This window comes from Rhinopithecus bieti, unplaced genomic scaffold (genome assembly GCF_001698545.2).
Source record: "Rhinopithecus bieti isolate Rb0 unplaced genomic scaffold, ASM169854v2 scaffold_10132, whole genome shotgun sequence".
Lineage (NCBI taxonomy): Eukaryota > Metazoa > Chordata > Mammalia > Primates > Cercopithecidae > Rhinopithecus > Rhinopithecus bieti.
The window spans coordinates 564,833-585,337 of NW_016806330.1; the positions used below are offsets into that span (position 1 = coordinate 564,833).

The 20,505-nt window shown below is 37.7% G+C and overlaps 1 protein-coding gene and 1 long non-coding RNA gene across 2 annotated transcripts in view; both read right to left on the bottom strand.

Moving 5' to 3' along the window:
- MNDA (myeloid cell nuclear differentiation antigen) overlaps positions 1–3,306 on the bottom strand; it is a 19,501-nt gene extending 16,195 nt beyond the window's left edge. The window contains exon 1 of the mRNA XM_017875528.1: positions 3,052–3,306. The gene's annotated coding sequence lies outside the window, so the exon portion shown is untranslated. The remainder of the gene's footprint in view (positions 1–3,051) is intronic.
- An 8,794-nt stretch (positions 3,307–12,100) lies between these two features.
- The window catches only part of LOC108531909 (uncharacterized), a 19,774-nt gene continuing 11,369 nt past the window's right edge, over positions 12,101–20,505 (bottom strand). The window contains exons 2-3 of the long non-coding RNA XR_001886310.1: positions 12,432–12,591; positions 12,101–12,147 (exon numbers count right to left, since the gene is read on the bottom strand). This is a non-coding gene — a long non-coding RNA (uncharacterized LOC108531909). The remainder of the gene's footprint in view (positions 12,148–12,431; positions 12,592–20,505) is intronic.

A 20,505-nucleotide genomic window follows, 5' to 3' on the forward strand; every position in this document is an offset into this window, starting at 1 on the left:
TGGGATAACCTAAATGAAATGGATAAACAGATAAATTATTAGAAAAATACAACCCGCAAATTTTGAATCATAAAGAAACAGAAAATCTGAACAGTCATTAAGACCAGTCAGGAGACTGAATCAGAAGTCAGAAACCTCTCAGTAAAGAAAAGTCCAGACTAAGTGGTTTTACCGGCAAATTCCACCAAATATTTGAAGAAGAATTAAGAACAAAATTCCTCAAAGTCTTTCAAAATTTGAAAAGCAGGGAACACTTCCAAACTCATCATATAACTCAGCATTATTGTAATACAAAGCCAGACAGAGGAGAAAATTACTTCAACACAGTAAAGTCTATATACAAAAACACCATAGCTAACATTATTCCCAATGGTAAGAGACTGAAAACATTTCTTTTGCTCCTGAAAGATCAGGAAAAAGACAAGGATGAATTTTTGTTCACTTCTGTTTGAGATAGTACTGCAAGTTTAACACCCCCTCCCCAGACAATAGACAAGAAGCGGAAAATATAAAATATCCAAATAAGAAAGAAAAAAGGTAAATTAAAAATTTAAAAACTCTAACCCTTCATATATGTTTAATCATACAGTTTTGCACATGTATGTTTTTAATTATTATATCTTATTGTAGTTTCTATGGGTTTGATTTGCATTTTTCTAAAGATTATTGCTGTTAAACATACTCATATGTGCTTATTGGCCATTTGTATAGCACCTTTGAAGAAATGTCTATTCAAGTCCTACATTCCCAAAATAAGTGAAAGCGTGATCTCAAATAAATGTATGTACATATATGTTCATTGGAGCATTAATCACAACAGAAAAATGTGAAAGTAGTACACATGTCCTTCAATGGATGAATGAATAAAAAGAAATACGGTTTCTTATGTATTTTATGGTAAATACATAAAATGGAATATTATTCTACCCTAGGAAGAAAGAATATTCTGACACATGATACAGTACAACATGAATGGACTTTGAGAACATGAAATGAAAAAAGCCAGTCACAAAAAGCACACGTATACTGTATGATTAAATATATATGAAGAGTTAGAGTTTTTAAATTTATACAGACAGAAGGTAGAATGATGTTTGGCAAGCTCTGGAGGAAAGGGAAATGGTGAAATTGTTGGTTAACGGATTTAGAGTTTTAGTTTTGCAAGATGCAAAAGCATTCTGGAGGTTGGTTGCACAACAATATTAATGTATTTAATACTACTGAACTGTACACTTGAAAATGATTAAGATGACACATTTTATGTTACATGTTTCTTAACACAATTAAGAGAAAACAATTATTATATTCAAAGCTTTCAGAAGTTTGGCAGTGAAACTATCCATATCCACAGCTCTTTGTGAAGAACTACTCATTATGTAAAGAAATAAATCTAAGAAATGTTGGAGGCCAAAAGGGAAGTAAGATCAAACAAATACTTTAATTAGTGTTTTTACCATCTTAAAAATAAGTAAAGCCAGAGTCAAAGAAAAGAAAACAGGAACGATGTGAACATACTCTTACAGTTGAAGTTTTATGTTTGGGGAACCAGAAGACATGAGAGTTTGCTAATGGGCTTGTCTTTAAGGAGAATATAGATTTTTTTAAAAATAAGAAACTTGACAAGAAAGGAGAAGAAAGCACAGAATAAGTGGTATAAATTGAAACAAAGCAAGATGGCAAAACAAGTTAAAATATATACCTTTATAGAATGTGCATATCTGGACTAAACTCATTAACCAAGAGGAAAAATTTTCCATTTGGATTAAAAATAAATCCAGTTATATGTTGTTGACAAAATACAAATAAAGTATAAGGTCACTTAAGTTTGAGAAACAGCTGGAAAAAGTTATATTCTTCAAACTTTACCTTCAAGAAAGACATTTTAGGAAAAATAGTGTAGCTTAAAATAGGCTTTAGTCAATAAGTATCAGCACATAGTTTCACTACATAATGGTAAAGCATGCAACCTGTAAAAAGATATAATAATTTAAATTATATGTATAATCTGTTATTACTTTAAAAGATAGCATATAGAAATTTTTTCTTCTCTCTAAACACACACATAACATATATACTTGGATGTACATATTCTATGTAAAAATATATGGTAGACATCAAAAGAACTACAGTGAGAAATTAACAAAATCACTATTAGAGTTGGCGATTTCACCACCTCTCTCAGTTACTGAAAGAACAAGGTAAAAAAAAATAGCTTAGATTTAGATTTAGATTTTTCAAACATAATTAACAAGCTTACTTAAGAAACTTTATCTTACTTAAATAGAATTTGGAATCCAACATTTATAAACTCTTCTCAAATACTCATGAAGTAATTAGAAAACATTCATTATGTACTAAGCCATAAAAAAGTCAAAATGTATCCAAAAGTAGGTAATATGTAATTGATTCTCCCTGTCTTTTTATTATATCTTGCCACAAAAAATGTTATCTATCACTGAGTAAAGCATAGATCATTTGAAAAAGAGAAATACTTCTTCTTACACTTGCTGTAAAACGAAGCATGAAGTGAAACTGATTCATGAAAATGTAAAGATTATTTTTGAGTAAAAGCTTGTAAAATTGAGAAATTAATGTGTGCACATATCTATGCTCTTTAATATAGAGATAAAATCATATAATAGAGATTTATGTCCTTGTTTATTTTTTACTAAATATTACTTCATAATAATTTTCTCATGGGACTCTTTTTAACTTAGGCCCAAACCCAGTCACCAAGTTTCCTAGTCATCCTCTAGCCAAGAAAACCAAGTATCTCCTCTAAATATCAATTTATGCCAACAGATACCTAAGAATTAATTTTAAAATTTGCTGTAGACAAAATACATTTTTGGTTCATACCCCAATTGTGGTAGAATAAAAGATACCTATTTTCTACCTAGACAGGTAAAGCATTCAGTTCTCAGTTTTCTGAATATGATTGATACAACACTTCTGGTCTCAAGCAGTCCCGTAACTAATTCTCCACTGAGATGGTATGGTTATCAACTAGATACCTAGATCTTTCTCTGAAGAACTTCCCAGAAATCTTACCTTAATGGATACTTTTTCCACAATAGTCTTCAGAAATCCTGGAGTCACTGTCTTGTTTAGGACGGGATCACTGTCCGTAAAGCTTTGGAGAGAGTAAACTGTAGACTATTATAATCTTGTAAAGGGCTGAGAAATGAAAGCTAACAAGGAAAAATGGCACTTGTTAGAGCCTCTCTAAATCTTGATTGTAGATGGCCTTCTCACACTGTACTAACTCCTAACTAGAAAGAAGTTACATAATCATGGAACAATTTTGAGGCCACGCCTATCAGCCTTTGTAGCTTTCTATTTCAGATGTCAGAGAAAGTGGTCTGTTCCTCCTTGTAAAAAGTAATCTCAGTCACAAGGAGAAATGAGAGCAAATGGTGCTTCTTCTTTGCTTTTTTGACTTACAAATACTTGCTGAAAGGAGTTTCAAAGTCAGAACTTTCTTTTCAAGCTAACTTACGTTTAGGTCATTAGAAACCAGTAGCCCCTTGAATAAAGATCTTAATATCAATTGGGAAAGGCAAAACACCAAGGTTTCTCCCTCCTTTCCTGTTCACAGAGTGGCAGGAGCAGGAAATCTTGGTAGAGATGTCTATTGCTACCAGAACTTGACTTCATCTCTTGGATAGGGGCAGGTATACCATGAAATTGTTTTTGTTTAAATACCTACATATTCACTCAGTTATTAATAACTGATATACCTGGAGCTTAACAGAGGCAGAAAGTATGTAATATGAAGGATTTACATATGAATATGTAAATCCTTACTCAAATAATTTGAAAGAGTTTCATACTAGTTGCTCTCTTGAGTATAATAACTGCCTTACCTTATTAAATTCATGATTATTCATGCTTTTTGCATTATTCATGGATACTTGGTTTATATCATGATTGAAACCTTGAAAATTCTGGAAGAGCACTGAAACTCTGGAATGATAGGGGGCCTGATAAACCCTTTGTACTGCAATTCTTTTTTCTGTGAAGAACAGTGGGTGCACTACAAAGTATCATAACTCTGAATTGTCAAATGAATGGTATCAGTTAGCAGACAGTGCTGTGTCACGAACTAGTTGATCTGTAAGCAAAATGTGATCATGACTGGAAAAGGATCCCAAAACAGCTAATAGGGGAAAATGATCCAAGGCCATCTACAGAGAAGAATAAAGTTGATTGTCTTAATCCAAACCAGCAGCATAGAGAGAGTTAAATTGTGGATATGGAAACTGTCTAAACCCCACTAAAGCAGGAGTAAATCAGAAAAACCAAGAGGATCTAGAATGACAGCCGCTAACACATGTGGGTGTTCATTGTTTCAGTTTCTCACTTATGCTGATGCTTTGAGCAGGTCTTAAGGTAAAAGGTAAAGAGGAACACAAGAAAAACTCATCGGGTGCCCCACTTCAGTGTTTGGGAACCAAAAGAACTCATGACAGGAGTTACCATGTTTCAGGACGGCTTTCTAACTTCATATGGTTTGGCTCTATATTCCTACCCAAATCCCATCTTGTAGCTCCCATAATTCCCACATGTTGTGGGAAGGACCTGGTGGGAGATGAATGAATTATGGGGGCAGGTCTTTCCCATGCTGTTCTCATGATAGTGAATGGGTCTTATGAGATCTGATAGTTTTAAAATAGTTTTTTAAAAATGGGAGTTGCCCTGAACAAGCTCTCTCTTTGCCTGCTGTCGTCCATGTAAGATGTGACTTGCTCCTCCTTGCCCTCCACCATGATTGTGAGGCCTCCCCAGCCAGTGGAATACTTGTGTATGTCTTTATCAGCAGCATGAAAACAGACTAATACAGTAAATTGGTACCAGGAGTAGGGCATTACTGAAAGATACCAGAAAATGTGGAAGAAACTTTAAAACTGGGTAACAGGTAGAGGTTGGAACAGTTTTCAAGACTCAGAAGAAGACAAGAAAATGTGGGAAAGTTTGGAACTTCCTAGAGACTTGTTAAATGTCTTTGACAAAAATGCTGATAGTGACAGAAACAATAAGATCCAGGCTGAGGTGGTCTCAGATGGAGATGAGGGACTTATTTTGGGAACTGGAGCAAAGGTGACTCTTGTTATGTTTTAGCAAACAGACTGGCAGCATTTTGCCCCTGACCTAGAGATTTCTGTCTTAGAGCTTGAGAGAGATGATTTACAGTATCTGATGGAAGAAATTTCTAAGCAGAAGAGCATTCAAGAAGTGACTTGAGTGCTGTTAAAGGCATTCAGTTTTAAAAGGGAAACAGAGCATAAAAATTTGGAAAATTTGCAGCCTAATAATGCGATAGAAAAGAAAATCCCATTTTATGAGGAGAAATTCATGCTAGCTGCAGAAATTTGCATAAGTAAGGAAGAGCTAAATGTTAATCATGAAGACAATGGGGAAAGTATCTCCAGGGCATGTCAGAGACCTGTGTGGCAGCCCCTCCCATCACAGGCCTGGAGCTGTCAGAGGAAAAAGTGGCTTCATGGGCCAGGCCCAGGGTCCCTGCACTATATGCAACCTAGTGACTTAGTGCCCTACATCCCAGCTACTTCAGCAGTGGCTGAAGAGGGCTACTGTAGAGCTTGCAACATGGCTTCAGGAGTGCAAACCTCAAGTCTTGGCAGCTTCCACATGCTGTTGAGCCTGAGAGTGCAGAGAAGTCAAGAATTGAGGTCTGGGAACCTCTGCCTAGATTTCAGAAGATGTATGGAAACTACTGAATGTCCAGGCAGAAGTTTGCTGCAGAGGCGGGGTCCTAATGGAGAACCTCTGCTAGGGCAGTGCAGAAGGGAAATGTGGGGTTGGAGCACCTACACAGAGTCCTTGCTGGGGCACCGCCAAATGGAGCTGTGAGAAGAAGGCCACCATCCTCCAGACCCCACAATGGTACATACACTGATAGCTTGCACCATGCACCTGGAAAAGCCACAGATGCTCAACACCAGTGTGTGAAGGCAGCCAGGAGGGAGGCTGTTCCCTGCAAAACCACAGGGGTGGAGCTGCCCAAGACTATGGGAACCCACTGCTTGCATCGATGTGACCTGGATGTGAGACAGAGTCAAAGGAGATCATTTTGGAACTTTAAGATTTGACTGCCCTACTGGATTTTGGACTTTCGTGGGGCCTGTAGCTCCTTTGTTTTGGCCAATTTCTCCCATTTGAGATGGCTATATTTTCCTAGTGCCTGTATCCCTATTTTATATAGGAAGTAACTAACTTGCTTTTGATTTTACAGGCTTATAGGTGGAAGGGACTTGCCTTGTCTTGGATAAGACTTTGGACTGTGGACTTTTGAGTTAATGACTTTGGGGGACTGTTGGGAAGGCATGATTGGTTTTGAAATGTGAAGATATGAGATTTGGGAGGGGCCAGGGATAGAATGATCTGGTTTGGCTCTATGTCCCCACCCAAATCTCATCTTGTATCTCCCAGAATTCGCGCATGTTTTGGGAGGGACCCGGTTGGGAGAAGACTGAATTATGGGGGTGGGTCTTTCCCATGCTGTTCTCATAGCAGTAAATAGATCTCAGAAGATCTGATGGTTTTTAAAAAATGGAAGTTTCCCTGCACAGCTCTTTTTGCATGCTGCCATCCACGTAAGATGTGACTTGCTCTTCCTTACCTTCCGCTATGATTGTGAGGCTACCCCAGCCATGTGGAACTGTAAGTCCAATAAACTTCTTTTTTTTTTTTTTGTAAAAGGCCCAGTCTCAGGTATGCCTTTATCAGCAGGATGAAGATGGACTAATACATGCTCTTTTTTAGAAACTAACTTTTGTAGTGATACCCTCTGTTGGTTCTCCACCAGGCAATGCACAAACTGATGACTCAAATAATGATTTTATCTCATAAATATTTCCCAAATATTTATTTCCCACTTTTCTGGTTCAAGTTCTCACTATCTGTTGCTAGGACCATTAGTGTTCTAACTCACCTCCTTTCTTCCAGCCCAAAGTTCTAAAATCTACCCTGCACCATTTCAAGAAGCATATTGCAAAAATTAGGTGATAGCATATTCTGTGATTGTCTACTTATATTTTGCTCACATAATGCTCCCTTCCATCTCAAGTATTAGTTATCTAAATATTTGTGGAAGGCTGATCTGTTTTTCAGCTCCAGGAAATGGATGATTATTTACTTAAGTCAATCAGGGAGAGCAAGTTCTTTTTAAGCAGTTGATTAAAAATAGACATGTGACCCAATTTTAGCCACTGGTGCCTGAATAGAAGCCTGCAGTAGGAAAATATCTAAAAAAAAAATTTCTTTGCTAGTCAAAGGACATGAACTAGAAGAAATAGCTTGTTATTTGTTCTCACTATCCTTGTGTTTTCATTTGGAGAGCTGAGGCAGTTGAATTGAGTACAGCAGAAGAACGTTTCATGGAAGCTATTATGGAATCTATGAATTAACTCGCATCCTTCCTCTCTCCCCAAGTAAAAAATCTTCTTGTAAATTTATTACTTTTTAAATCATTTAACTTAAGAATTTATGTTGCCTGAGGCTGAAATTATTCTAACTAGATCATTGATCACTTAATTTCACTTTTTTAAATTCTCCAGCATTACATGCATTGCTCATTGGATAAAGTGATTCTTTGTTTGGTACTCAAGGGCCTTCATAACCTGGTATATCTTTATTTCTCTAGTCTCATTTCTTGCTACTCTCTGTCTTTTCTCTTCCTGTCCTACTATAATACCTGACTGTTTAATTTCTCCATATGTCTAACACATAATGTTATTTCACACATATTGCTATTTCATGACTTAGTAGAGTCATCTTCTCTCATCCTGCAATTCCCCTCACACATTTTCTGCTTCGCTGTCCAAATTTTCCTCAAATGACTATATTAAAGTTCACTCTTCCTTTGGAAACTTTCCATACCTATCACAGGTCACCCTTGGGTGCCTCTGTAATACTCTACACATTCCTATGTCTTAGCACTTAGTGCATTTTGTTAAAACGTTCTTTTCACTTGTTTGTGTGCTCCCTCTGTATTGAAAGATCGGTGATTAGAGTCACCATTAATTATTCACCTTCTTTGCATCACCAATTTCCTGACATAAATTAAGATGACCAATAAATATTAGTTGAACTAAATACAATTGAGCATGCACAAAATTCACCTAAATTGAATAATTAAAATTGAACTTACATTTTTATTTCTCTCTTTTCTTAATTATCAAAACTAAATAAAATGTAGTCATTTCTTTCCAAGTTTCCATCTTTACTCATACTAATTTCTGTTAATAAAATGTATGTTTTAAAAAATGTTTACTTTAGGTTCGGGGTGTGTGTACATGTTTGTTATATAGGTAAACTGTGTGTCATGGGGGTTTGATGTGCAGATTATTTCATCACCCAGGTAATTAGCATGATACTTGATAGGTTTTTTTTTTTTTTTTTTTTAAATCTCCTCCTTTCTCCCAACCTTCACTCTCAAGTAGGTCCTGGTATCTGTTGTTCCCCTCTTTGGGTCCATGTCTTCTCCTTGTTTGGCTCCTACTTACAAGTGAGAACAGGTGGTACTTGGTTTCTTTTCCTGTGTCAGTTTGCTTAGAATAATGGCCTCTAGTTATTGAGGGCATAATGCTGCACAATACATATTATTCTTTTTATGGCTATGTAGTATTCTATGATATATATGTACAAAATTTTCTCTATCCAGTCTACCACTGATGAACATTTAGGTTGATTCCATGCCTTTGCTGTTTTGTGAATAGTGCTGCAATGAACATATGAATGTATGCCTTTATGGTAGAAGGATGTATATTCCTTCAGGTATGTATGTACCCAATAATGGGATTGCTTGGTCAAATGGTAATTCTGTTTCAAGTTCTTGGAGGAATTTTCACAGTACTTTTCACAATGACTGAACTAATTTACACTACTACCAGCAGTGTATAATCATTCCCTTTTCTCTGTAACCTTGCCAGCATCTGTTATTTTCTGACTTTTTAAAAATAGCCATTCTGACTGGTGTGAGATGGTTTCTCACTGTGGTTTTGATTTGCATTTCTCTAATTATTAGCGATGTTGAGCATTTTTTTTTTCATATGCTTGTTGGTCCCATATACATCTTCTTTTGAAAAGTGTCTATTCATGTCCTTTGCTCACTTTTTAATGGAGTTGTCTGGTTTTTGCTTATAAATTTGTTTAAGTTTCTTACAGACTTTGGATATTAGACCTTTGTTAGATGCACAGTTTTGAAATATTTTCTCCCATTCTGTAGGTTATCTGTTTACTCTGTTGACAGCTTCTTTTGCTGTGAAGAAACTCTTACTTTGACTAGGTTTCATTTGTCAATTTTTGGTTTTGTTGCAATTGCTTTTGGCACCTTTGTTATAAAATCTTTGTCAGGTCCTATGTCCAAAATGGTGTTTCTTAGGTTATATGCTGGGGATTTCATAGTTTTAGGTTTGACATCTAACTCTTTAATTAATCTTGAATTGATTTTTTTAATGGGGTAAGGAAGGGGTCCAGTTTCAATCTTCTGCATACAGATAGCCAGTTATCTCAGTACCATTTATTGAATAGAGGGTCCTTTCCTCATTGCTTGTTTTTGTCAGTTTTGTGTAAGATCAGATGATTGTAGGTGTGTGGGATTATTTTTAGCTCTCTGCTGTGCTAGTACCATGCTGTTTTGGTTATTGAAATGGGCCTAGAAGAAAATCTACATAAGTTTCCACCCAAAACCAAGGGTTCTTTTCATCACCACATGGCACATACTCTAAAATCAAATGCACAATTGAACATGAAACAATCCTCAGCAAATTCAAAGAAACAAAAATCATATTGTATTAGCCCATTCTCACGCTGCTAATAAAGACATACCCAAGACTGGGTAATTTATACAGAATAAAAGGTTTAACGTTCCACATGGCTGGGGTGGCCTCACAATCATGGTGGAAGGCAAGGAGGAGTAAGTCACGTCTTACATGGATGGTAGCAGGCAAAAAGAGAGCTTATGCAGAGAAACTCCCCCTTATAAAACCATCAGATCTCATGATGCTTACTCATTATCATGAGAACAGCACGGGAAGGACAAGCTCCCATGATTCAATTACCTTTTCCTGGTTCCCACAACACATGGGAATTCAAGACGAGATTTGGGTGGGGACACAGCAAAACCATATCAAGCACACATCAACCAAACTCTCGGACCATAACACGATTAAAAAAAAATCAATACCAAGAAAATTTCTCAAAATCATACAATTACATGGAAATTAAGCAACCTGCTCCTGATTGACCTTTGGAAAAACAGTGAAATTAAGGTAGAAATTGAGAAATTCCTTAAAAATAATCAGAACAAAGATAAAACATAACAGAATCTCTGGGACACAGCTAAGGCACTGTTAAAACGGAAGTTTATAGCGCTAAATGCCCACATCGAAAAGTTCAAAACATCTCAAAATAATAACTTAATATCACAACTAAAGGAATTAGAGAAACAAGAACAAACCAAACTGAATGCTAGTAGAAGAAAAGAAATAACCAAAATCAGAGCTGAATTAAAGGAAATTGAGACACAAAAAACCATATGAAAGATCAATGATCCAAGAGCTGTTTTTTTTTTTTTTAAGTTAATAAGATAGATTGCTAGCTAGATTAATAAAGAAAAAGAGGGAGAGAAGATCCAAATAAGCACAATTAGAAATGCCAAAGGGGCCAAAACCTATAGCCCACAAAAATATAAAAAATCCTCAGAGACTACTATGAACAGCCTTATGCACACAAACTAGAAAACCTGGAAGAAATAGGTAAATTCCTGGCGACATACAACCTCTCAAAATTTAACCAGGAAGAAATTGAATCCCTGAACAGACTAACAATGAGTTCTGAAATAGAATCAGTAATAAAAAGCCTACCAAGCAAAAAAAGCCTAGGACCACACAGATTTACAGCTCATTTCTGCCAGATGTATACAGAAGAGTTGGTACCATTTCTATTGAAATTATTTCAAAAAAATCAAGGAGGAAGGACTCTGCCCCAACTCCTTCTATGAGGCCAGAATCAGCCCGATACTAAAACCTGGCAGAGACGCAACAAAAAGAAATCTTCTGGCCAATATTCTTAATGAACATAGATGTAAAAATCCTCACTAAAATACTAGCAAATTAAATCCGGCATCAAATCAAAACACCAGTCTACCATAACCAAGTGTGATTTATCCCTGGGATGTAAGGTTAGTTCAACATGCACAAATCAATAAATATGGTTCATCACATAAAAGAGCTAAAACAAAACCCACATGATTATTTCAACAGATGAAGAAATAGTTTTTGATAAAATTCAAAATCCATTCCTATTAAGAGCTCTCAACAAACTAGGCATTGAAGGAACATACTTCAACATAATAAGAGCCATCTATGAGAAACCCACAGCCAACATTATACCAATGGACAAAAGCTGGAAGGATTCCCGAAAAGAATGCCCTCTCTCACCACTCCTATTTGACAAAGTCCTAGAAGTCCTGGCCAGAACAATCGGGCAAGAGAAAGTAATAAAGGGCATCCAAATAGGAAGAGGGTAAGTCAAACTATCCCTGTTTGCAGAAAACATGATTGTATACCTAGAGAACCTCACAGTCTTTGCCTATGAACTCCTCAATCTGATAAACAACTTCAGAAAAATTTCAATATAAAAACTCAATGCAGGAAAATCAGTAGCATACCTATATACCAACAACAACCAAGCTGAGAGCCAAATCAAGAACATAACCTCATTCACAATTGTCACAAAAAGAATAGAATACCTAGAAATACAGTGAACCAGGGAAGTGGAAGATCCCTACAATATGAATCACAAAACACTGCTCAAATAAATCAGAGATGACACAAACACATGGAAAAACATTTCATGCTCATGGATAGAAAGAATCAATATCGTTGAAATTGACATACTGCCTAAAGCAATTTACAAATTCAATATTATTCCTATCAAATGACCTATGACATTCTTCACAGAACTAGAAAAAAATATTTTTAGAATTCACATGGAACCAAAAAAGAGCCCAAACAGCCAAGGCAAACTTAATCAAAAAGAATAAAGCTGGAAGCATCACTTTACCTGACTTCAAAAAGTTGTCTTAATACAGGGGATCTTCATCAAACTGATGAAGGACATCTACAAGAAAATGACAAATATGCATATGAAAAGATGCTCAACATCATATATTCACAAGGAATTGCAAATGAAGAATAATGAGATACCACTACACATCTATTAGAGTAGCTAAAATCCAAAATGCTGACAATACCAAATGCTGGTGATGATGTGGAGCAACAGAACTCTTACCAATTGATGGTGGAATTGCAAAATGGTACAGCCACTTTGGAAGACAGTTTGACAGTTTCTTAGAAAACTGAAAATACTCTTACATTCCAGTACTTGTTCTCTTTGGTATTTACCCGAAGGAGTTGAAAACTTATGTCCACAAAAGAAGCCTTCAGACATGACTGTAGCATCTTTACTCATAATTGCCAACACTCAGAAGCAATTAAATGTCCTTCAGTAGGTGAGTGGATCAATAAGCTGTGTTATATCCAGACAATGGGATACTATTCAACCCTAGAAGAAATGAGACATTAAGCCATGAGAAGATATGGAGGAACCTTATTAAATGAAAGAAGCTAATCTGAAAAGGATACCTACTGTATAATCCTAAAATGACAAAAGTATAGAGAGAATAAAATCAGTGCTTGCCATGGGGTTGTGAGAAGAAAAGGAGTTAATGGAGAACAGATCATTTTTAGGGCAATGAAACAACTCTGTATGATACTATAATGGCAGATAGTTGTCATTTTGCATTTGTCTAAATGTATTGAATGTAGGATACCAAGAGTGGACCCTAATATAAATTGCAGATTTTGGGTAGTAAAAATGTATCAGTATTGGACACATGTTCACTGATTGTAACAAAGGTACCCCTCTGGTGGGGGATGGTGATGATGAGGGAGGTAGTGCATGTGAGGGGTGAGGGGCATATAGAAACTGTAATTTCCATTCAATTTTGCTGTAAATCTAAAACTGCTCTTAAAAAAGGATATTAAACAAAAAAGAAGGTGTTATGGGATTTAAAAATAACAAGATTTATTTGCCATAAAACATGCAGGAAGACTAGAGCTTGTAAGCAGCCTTGTTAGTGAGATCAAAAGTGATCGCCCTGTGATAGGATTTTCTGGCTACTGCTAAAAGTAGACAGGAACTTGTATTAATTGAACTTCTTCTCTATGCCAGACTTTAATCACAGTTCTTTTTCATATCTCCTGATTCTTCCCAATAACTTCTCAAGGCTGGTATGCATACATTGAAATATTTTATATCTCTAGCTGGGTTTTCTTTCTAGGCCATGGCCAAAAGAGCACTGTAGTCTGTTCGCCCTTGTTGGAAATGAAGTGTATATCCTCAAAGAGAATTGACTCTAGGGAAGTCTCAGAAGTGGCTTTGACCACTTTTTAAAAAGTTTGGTCTATAAGTAATTGCAGGACTTCTAAAGGGCCACTCTTACTCCACACAAATAAAAAGTGTTTGGGATTTTAGCCCTTTGTTGAACTTCTTAATGGAATGATATACTTATGGATTCAGGAGTCATGTCTGTGTTCTATTAGGCATGATGCGTGTAACTACGATGCTAACAATAATAGGAATCAACAAATTTGGATTTTTATTTCTTAAGCACCTACTATATGCCAACTTAAATTATCTTACTTAATTCTTCCAACAACCTTATGATTAAGTATGATTTTCAGTTTTGCAAATGAGGCAAAAAAGGGTTAGCTAAATTGCCCTACAATTTACAATGATAATTTATGGAATCGGAATTAAAACTCAAAGTTGTTGGGAACAGGCCCCAAAATCTGGCCACAAACTGACCTCGAAACTGGACATAAACAAAATCTCTGCAGCATTGTGACATGCTCGTGATGGCTTTGGTGCCCATGCTGGAAGGTTGTCAGTTTACCGGAATGAGGGCAAAGAACATCTGTCCCACCCAGGGAGGAAAGCTGCTTAAGGCGCTCTTAAACCACAAACAATAGCATGAGCGATCTATGCTTTAGGGACATGTTCATGCTGCAGATAACTAGCCAGAGCCCATCCCTTTATTTCAGCCCATCCCTTTATTTCCCTTAAGGAATACTTTTAGCAAATCTTATGACTGGCTTGCTGTCAATAAATGTGTGGGTAAATCTCTGTTAGAGGCTCTCAGCTCTGAAGACTGTGAGACCCTTGATTTCCCATTCCACACTCTCTGTTTCTGTGTGTGTGTCTTTAATTCCTCTAGCGCTGCTAGGTTAGGGTCTCCCCAACCAAGCTGGTCTCGGCACAAAGTTTTTTGACTGTATGTTCTATTATAAACAACACTGAAAATTGTGCTTGTGGTTTTATCTTTTAGTAGCATCTGAGAGTGAGTCATGAGAAACAGTACTATGTATATGTGGATGGGTGTGCAGATAAGCTGAGATGTGCAGACAGGCAGATAAGCTGACTGCTTTTTTTCTTTCCTGAAAAGGAAATGAAGATTTAAAAAATGCTCTGAAAGAACCAACAAGTATGGCAACACCTTTTTTGGAACTCCCATGATATACATTCCTCTTTTTGTGTGGAGGATTGTTTTGTTTTACTCTAAGGGAGTCAAGCAACTAACTTGACTTGCTTCTCTTGATGCTCTTACCCTGGTATCAAAATGAAAAACATCATTTATCATAGTTCAAAACAACTTTAAAATGTATGAAGGTCAAGGAATGTGTGCGACCCACATTGTGCAAGAGCTAGTTAGTAGCAGAGCCTCGATTAAAAGTCAGGCCTCCTGACTCCCAGTCTACATCTCCACAGTGACTCCTATGAATGTAGGAAATGATGCCCTTCTGTGTGGTTCAGGCAAAGCCTCCTAATCAGACCTGGGGAAGGGACGCCTAGCTGGACTGTATTCTAGAGCTGTTTCTTTGACATCCTGATCTACATTCCCATGTTCCCAATTAGCATTAATTGAGGGAGAAAGAGGAAAAAACTGGAGCCTCCCCAAAGCTCCCTGCTGCACAACTCATGGAGGGGGTGGTCTCTGCAGAGAAAAGGTTGATAATTACAGAAGTTGAGGCTGTGAATCATTGAGCTGGCACCAGCTCCTCCTGGGAACTGTTCCCTTGATTCTCCCCCGGCTCCCCCAGTTCAATTAAGCAGCTTGTTTGCCTTCTCATTAGTAAAACTTGTTAGCATTTTGTTCTATTCCCCTGAGTTGCTTAGGAGAAAAGTTTTGTGGGAGGATTTGCTTCATTGGATAGGTCTAGCTCTCATGCTCTCCATGAGATACTGAGGTACCCATGTCCTCCAAACAGGCCATGTATAACAGTGGTAGTTCAGCAATGGGTCCAAGGCTCCACTGTTTGGACAAAGGGAAGAGGAAGCAAAAAGCTAGCCTGGTAAGGATAGGGAAGTTCAATGCAACTGCCTCATATCCAACTGATAAGGAAATATTTAAGACATTTCCTTAATGTACACATTGCTCAAAGATTCCCAGGCACATTGCATATTGTTGGGCCTCTGAGCAGAGGTACCCATGCCTTCTGATCTCTCCTTTCCATGTACAGAATTTGTGAAGACCCTCACATTGCTACAGCTTTTCAGAGCCCATCAAGCACTTTCATATTTCAGTAGTGCCTCCCCACTTAGGCAAGCTCCTACTTCTTCAGCATGAGCTTACTCTGTTCCTGGCTTACTCAGAACAGAGACTGACTACATCAATAGGTGGATTTCTAACCCTTCTCGCTAAGATCAGGTGAAGTGACATTGAAAATTGCCCATTTTTTTTTAGCCTGTTCAGACCAACCCTCAACAAGTTAATTTAATACCTATATGTTGACCACTGCCAACATTAGTAGAATACCAGTAAAACTATTGAGTGACCACTAAAGTGGCTATATAAATGTATAAAGGAAACTGAGACTTCGAAAGATTATATATCTAGTCCAGGATCACAGAAAAAAAAAATAAATAAATAAAGAGTCTGGTGTTCATGCATAGGTGAGTGGTGTAGAAGGAGGACATTCTGGACAAAGAAATATAGAGAAAGTAGGGAGGTGGTTCCGTATTTAGTAATAGTCCAGAGTGGATAAAGAGGAAAGTATAGAGGGAGTATATAAATAAATGGAAGACCCAATTAAAGATAATAGATTCAGAAAATGTTAAAACTTCATCATCACTCTGGTTTTACTTTCCCTGATCTGAGACACCTGGATCTATTAAAGCACCCATCCTTAGTCTCCTGAAATATCTAAGGTCTGAGTTACAGCAGAAACAAAAGACTCTTTAATATAATAAGGGTCTCAGAACCTGCCCCAGTTTCCCCCATTCTCTGCCCCTCAGCATTAGAAGGAGTTTTTAAGTTATGCCATTATCCAGCCTTTGCTTCCTGGGTCTCAGCCCGTATGCCTGAGGTCCTAGTGTTGCTGCCTCTTTCCTTGGGGGCACTAGACTGTATTTTCCTTTTCAGATTACACCCATGCCTATGCCGCCCACAGGTAGGCAGGTCTCCGGGAACCATGGATGTTCTCTCTTCCTTCTCATTACTTCGACAATCGCTGCACAGCACTAGCAAGGAGCAGACTCAGTTTTGCAGTGAGATCAAAGACAACACCCTGGAAATAATCTGATCCCATATTTTGAACAAACCAAAAGCAGCACTAGAAAATTAATATATAAAGCAGGTAAATACCACACAGAAAACAAACTAAAATAGTATAAATGGGGAATTGAAGCTCTATTTCCTGTGCCCTCTTTTCTCCCCTGGCTTTCCCAACAGTTTCTCTTCTGAGATGATTTAGTTCAAACTTTTCACTCTTCTGATGAGTGAATTGAGGGCCAAGGAGGTAACATGACCTGCCAAAAGATGCACAGCTCATTAGTGGCTAAGGCAAACTAGAACTTTTCAGAGGCAGGTCACGGAGTTGAGTCTTGAATACCTTTTATAAAATTGCTTCTTAAAAATTATTATATATTTGATCAATAACCAATTTTTGCTTCTTATATTTCTGGTTTATGTCAGCAACTATAAGCTGTTTTCTGAATACCTTCATACTCTTTAGACCCTTTTCATACCTTTATAATCTTTAAATTTATTTCTTCATTCTAAGAGAGGATTATCCCAATTTTTACATAATGAATATAAAAATGTTACTGAACTTGCTCTAAGAAAATATAAATTCAACCCTAGATTCACTCCAGCAGACTGAGTGACTGTGGTAAGACTTTCTCAACCTCATTTTCTTTGTCTGTAGAATGAGAGGCTGGCAGTTGATGACTGCTTACATTCCTTCCATCTTAGGGAGTTTTGATCCTATGATTACAACACTTCTTAAAGAAAGCAGGATCTGAACTAGGCCCATATGGGTAAGATCCAAATACCCAGAGCAGAGATGGGAAGGTGTTGGTCCAAATTCAAGTGTTGCCACTTTTTGGTTGTGTAATTCTGGACAATTCTTTTGTTTGTTTGTTTGTTTTTGTTTTTTGAGACAGCAGCTGGCTCTGTTGTCCAGGCTGGAGTGCAAGGGCACATCTCGGCTCACTGCAGCCTTGACCTTCTGGGCTCAAGCAATTCTTCTGTCTCAGCCTCCCAAGTAGCTGGAACTACAGGCATGTGCCACCACACTTGGCTAATTTTTAAATTCTTCATAAGGACAGGGTCTTGCTTTGTTGCCCAGGCTGTCTAGAGCTCGTAGACTTAAGCATCTGCCTGCCTCAGCCTCCCAAAGTACTGGGATTACAGGTGTGAGTCACTGATCTCACTTTGACCATCTCTTTCCTTATATTTCAAAAGATTATGATCTCCACAGTTCTCTAAGGCTTAAAGGAAACAAAACATACAAAATGATTAACACTGCTCCTGACACTTAAGAGGTGCTCATGAATAATAGAAAGTCTTGTTGTTTCAGAGACAGGCTGTATAGAAAAGATATTTTAATGCCTGGCTCTTTGGGGTTCAATCGTTATGTTTAGCATATTCTTTATTATTATTCTTTTTTTTGAGACAGAGTCTCACTCTGTCGCCCAGGCTGGAGTGCAGTGACACCATCTCGGTTCACTGCAACCTCCGCTTCCCGGGTTCACGACATTCTCCTGCCTCAGCTTCCCGAGTAGCTGGGACTACAGGAGCTCGCCACCACGCCCGGCTAAATTTTTTTGTATTTTTAGTAGAGATGAGGTTTCACTGTGTTAGCCAGGGTGGTCTCGATTTCCTGACCTCGTGGTCCGCCCGCCTCAGCCTCCCAAAGTGATGGGATCACAGCCACAAATCACGGCGCCTGGCCTATGTTTACCACATTCTTAATGGCATGATATGAATAATGTACTTAAACCTTCCTTTTTCTTCAGTTTCTTCATTTGCAAAATGAGGGCATCAATAAGAATTTCTCCAGACAACACTTGTGAGGGTTAAATAATTGTAAACATGTAAAGCATGTAAAATAGTAAACAACACTATCTACAAGATAGACAGTATTGGTTGAATTTTTTCACATCAGTTTCTACAATGGAAATTCGTGCCTAGTTTTACAATACCTCACATTTTTTAATGTGGATCAGTAGAATTGGCAGCACTCCAAATCAGGCATTTACTTTGGACCCAGGTGGCCAAAGTGACCCTGGAGCATCCTTTGTATATTTCTGGGCCCTTGTGAAATTTACTCTAGGGCCCTAATATATACCTTTTGGGACCCTATTTTTCTTCTTACCCTTTCTGTCTTCCTGCATTGCAGTTATCTCAACCTGTTTTTATTGAGAGGTGGTTGTGTTAGCAAAATCACTGGCAATTGCTTGGCTCACACTAATTGACACTGTCGAGGTTGTATAGTGCAATGAGCCGGGGAAACTTACAATCTACATGGAGACCTAAGTAGTTGTATGACAACTCACGGCAACATATACCTCATGTTGCCTGGCATATTCATCCATTTATGAATGAATGAATGGACTCCTAAGGATTAAATGAGGTTGACAGAGATTAAGCACCCTTCCTGTGACCACACCAGGAGTCATCTTCCTTTCTTAGATTACTTCAGTGCTCCAGGCTTACCTCTCTTTTACTTCACAATCATTTATTCTCTGCAAACTTTTAGGGTTCCTTCTTCTAATCTTCCTTAGGGCAGAGCTTCCCAATAAATATAGGTATCAGGTGTGCTAAGCACCTGATCTCTTTGCCTCTCATCCTTTGAATGACCAAGTGGATCTTGAGAAAATTATAGCCTTTGGTCAGTTTGCATTTGTCAACCAGCAGCCTTTCTGTTTACCTCAGTGTGTCATACAAATATTATTGCTTTAGTTTTTTTTCTATGATGTTAAAAGAAGTGGGAAATAATCATCAATGTAATACATTAGGTTATGCTATAGATTAAATATTTGTGTTCCTATAGCATTCATAGGTTGAAACCTAACCCCAAGGGGTTCTAGGAGGTGAGGCCTTTGGAAGTTGATTAGGTCATAAGGGCAGAGCCCCTATGAATGAGATCAGTGCCATTTATAAAGGATACTTTAGAGAGTTCCCTCTCTCCTTCTACCACATGCTGCTGTAACGAGGAGAAAGCCATCTTTGGACTGAGAAGCAGACTCTCAACAGACACGGAATCTGCTAATGTCTTGATCTTCTATTTTCAAGACTCTAGAACTGTGAAAATAAATTTTTGTTGTTTATAAGTCACCCAATCTGTGGTAGTTTGTTATAGCAGCTCAAACTGTGTAAGACGAAGTCTAAGACCCTGTCTAAGGCCCAACTCTTTCGCCTTATCTTTTATGTTGACATCAGTTTTAACACTCTAGAAGGGTAGAAACTATATGCATATATGTGTGTGTGTATATATATACACACACACACAGAGACATATATACACACAGAGAGACATATACATATAATATACATATATGTATACATACCCACATATTAAAATCACAAACTCTGCAGAGGCATCAAAGTTAAAGTTCTATCATCTAGGATGTTCATGTGGTTGATCATCCAAGTGAAGCCCAGATAATTTTAAGAATGAAACAGGGCATTGTTAACAGTTATTCTGGGTCAAGAAGCATTTAACTAAAACTCTCTTGAGCAAACCAGAATATATCACTGTATTGACATGCATTTTTAAAATTCATGTATTTGTTTCAATAGACAGTATCTCTGACTGGGCTCACACCTGTAATCTCACTCCTGTGAGTGAGTGACTCACACCTGTAATCTCAACACTTTGGGAAGCTGAGGTGGGAGGATTGCTTGAGCCCAGGAATTCAAGACCAGCCTGGGCAACATACTGAAACTCTGTCTCTATCAAAAACAAAACCAAACAAAATAAAAATTAACTGGGCATGGAGCACATGCCTGTAGTCCCAGGGAGGCTGAGATAGGAGGATGGTTTGAACCTAGGAGGAGGAGGTTGCAGGGAGCTGAGATCACGCCATTGCACTCCAGCCTGAGAGATAGACCCAGACCCTGTCTCAAAAAAA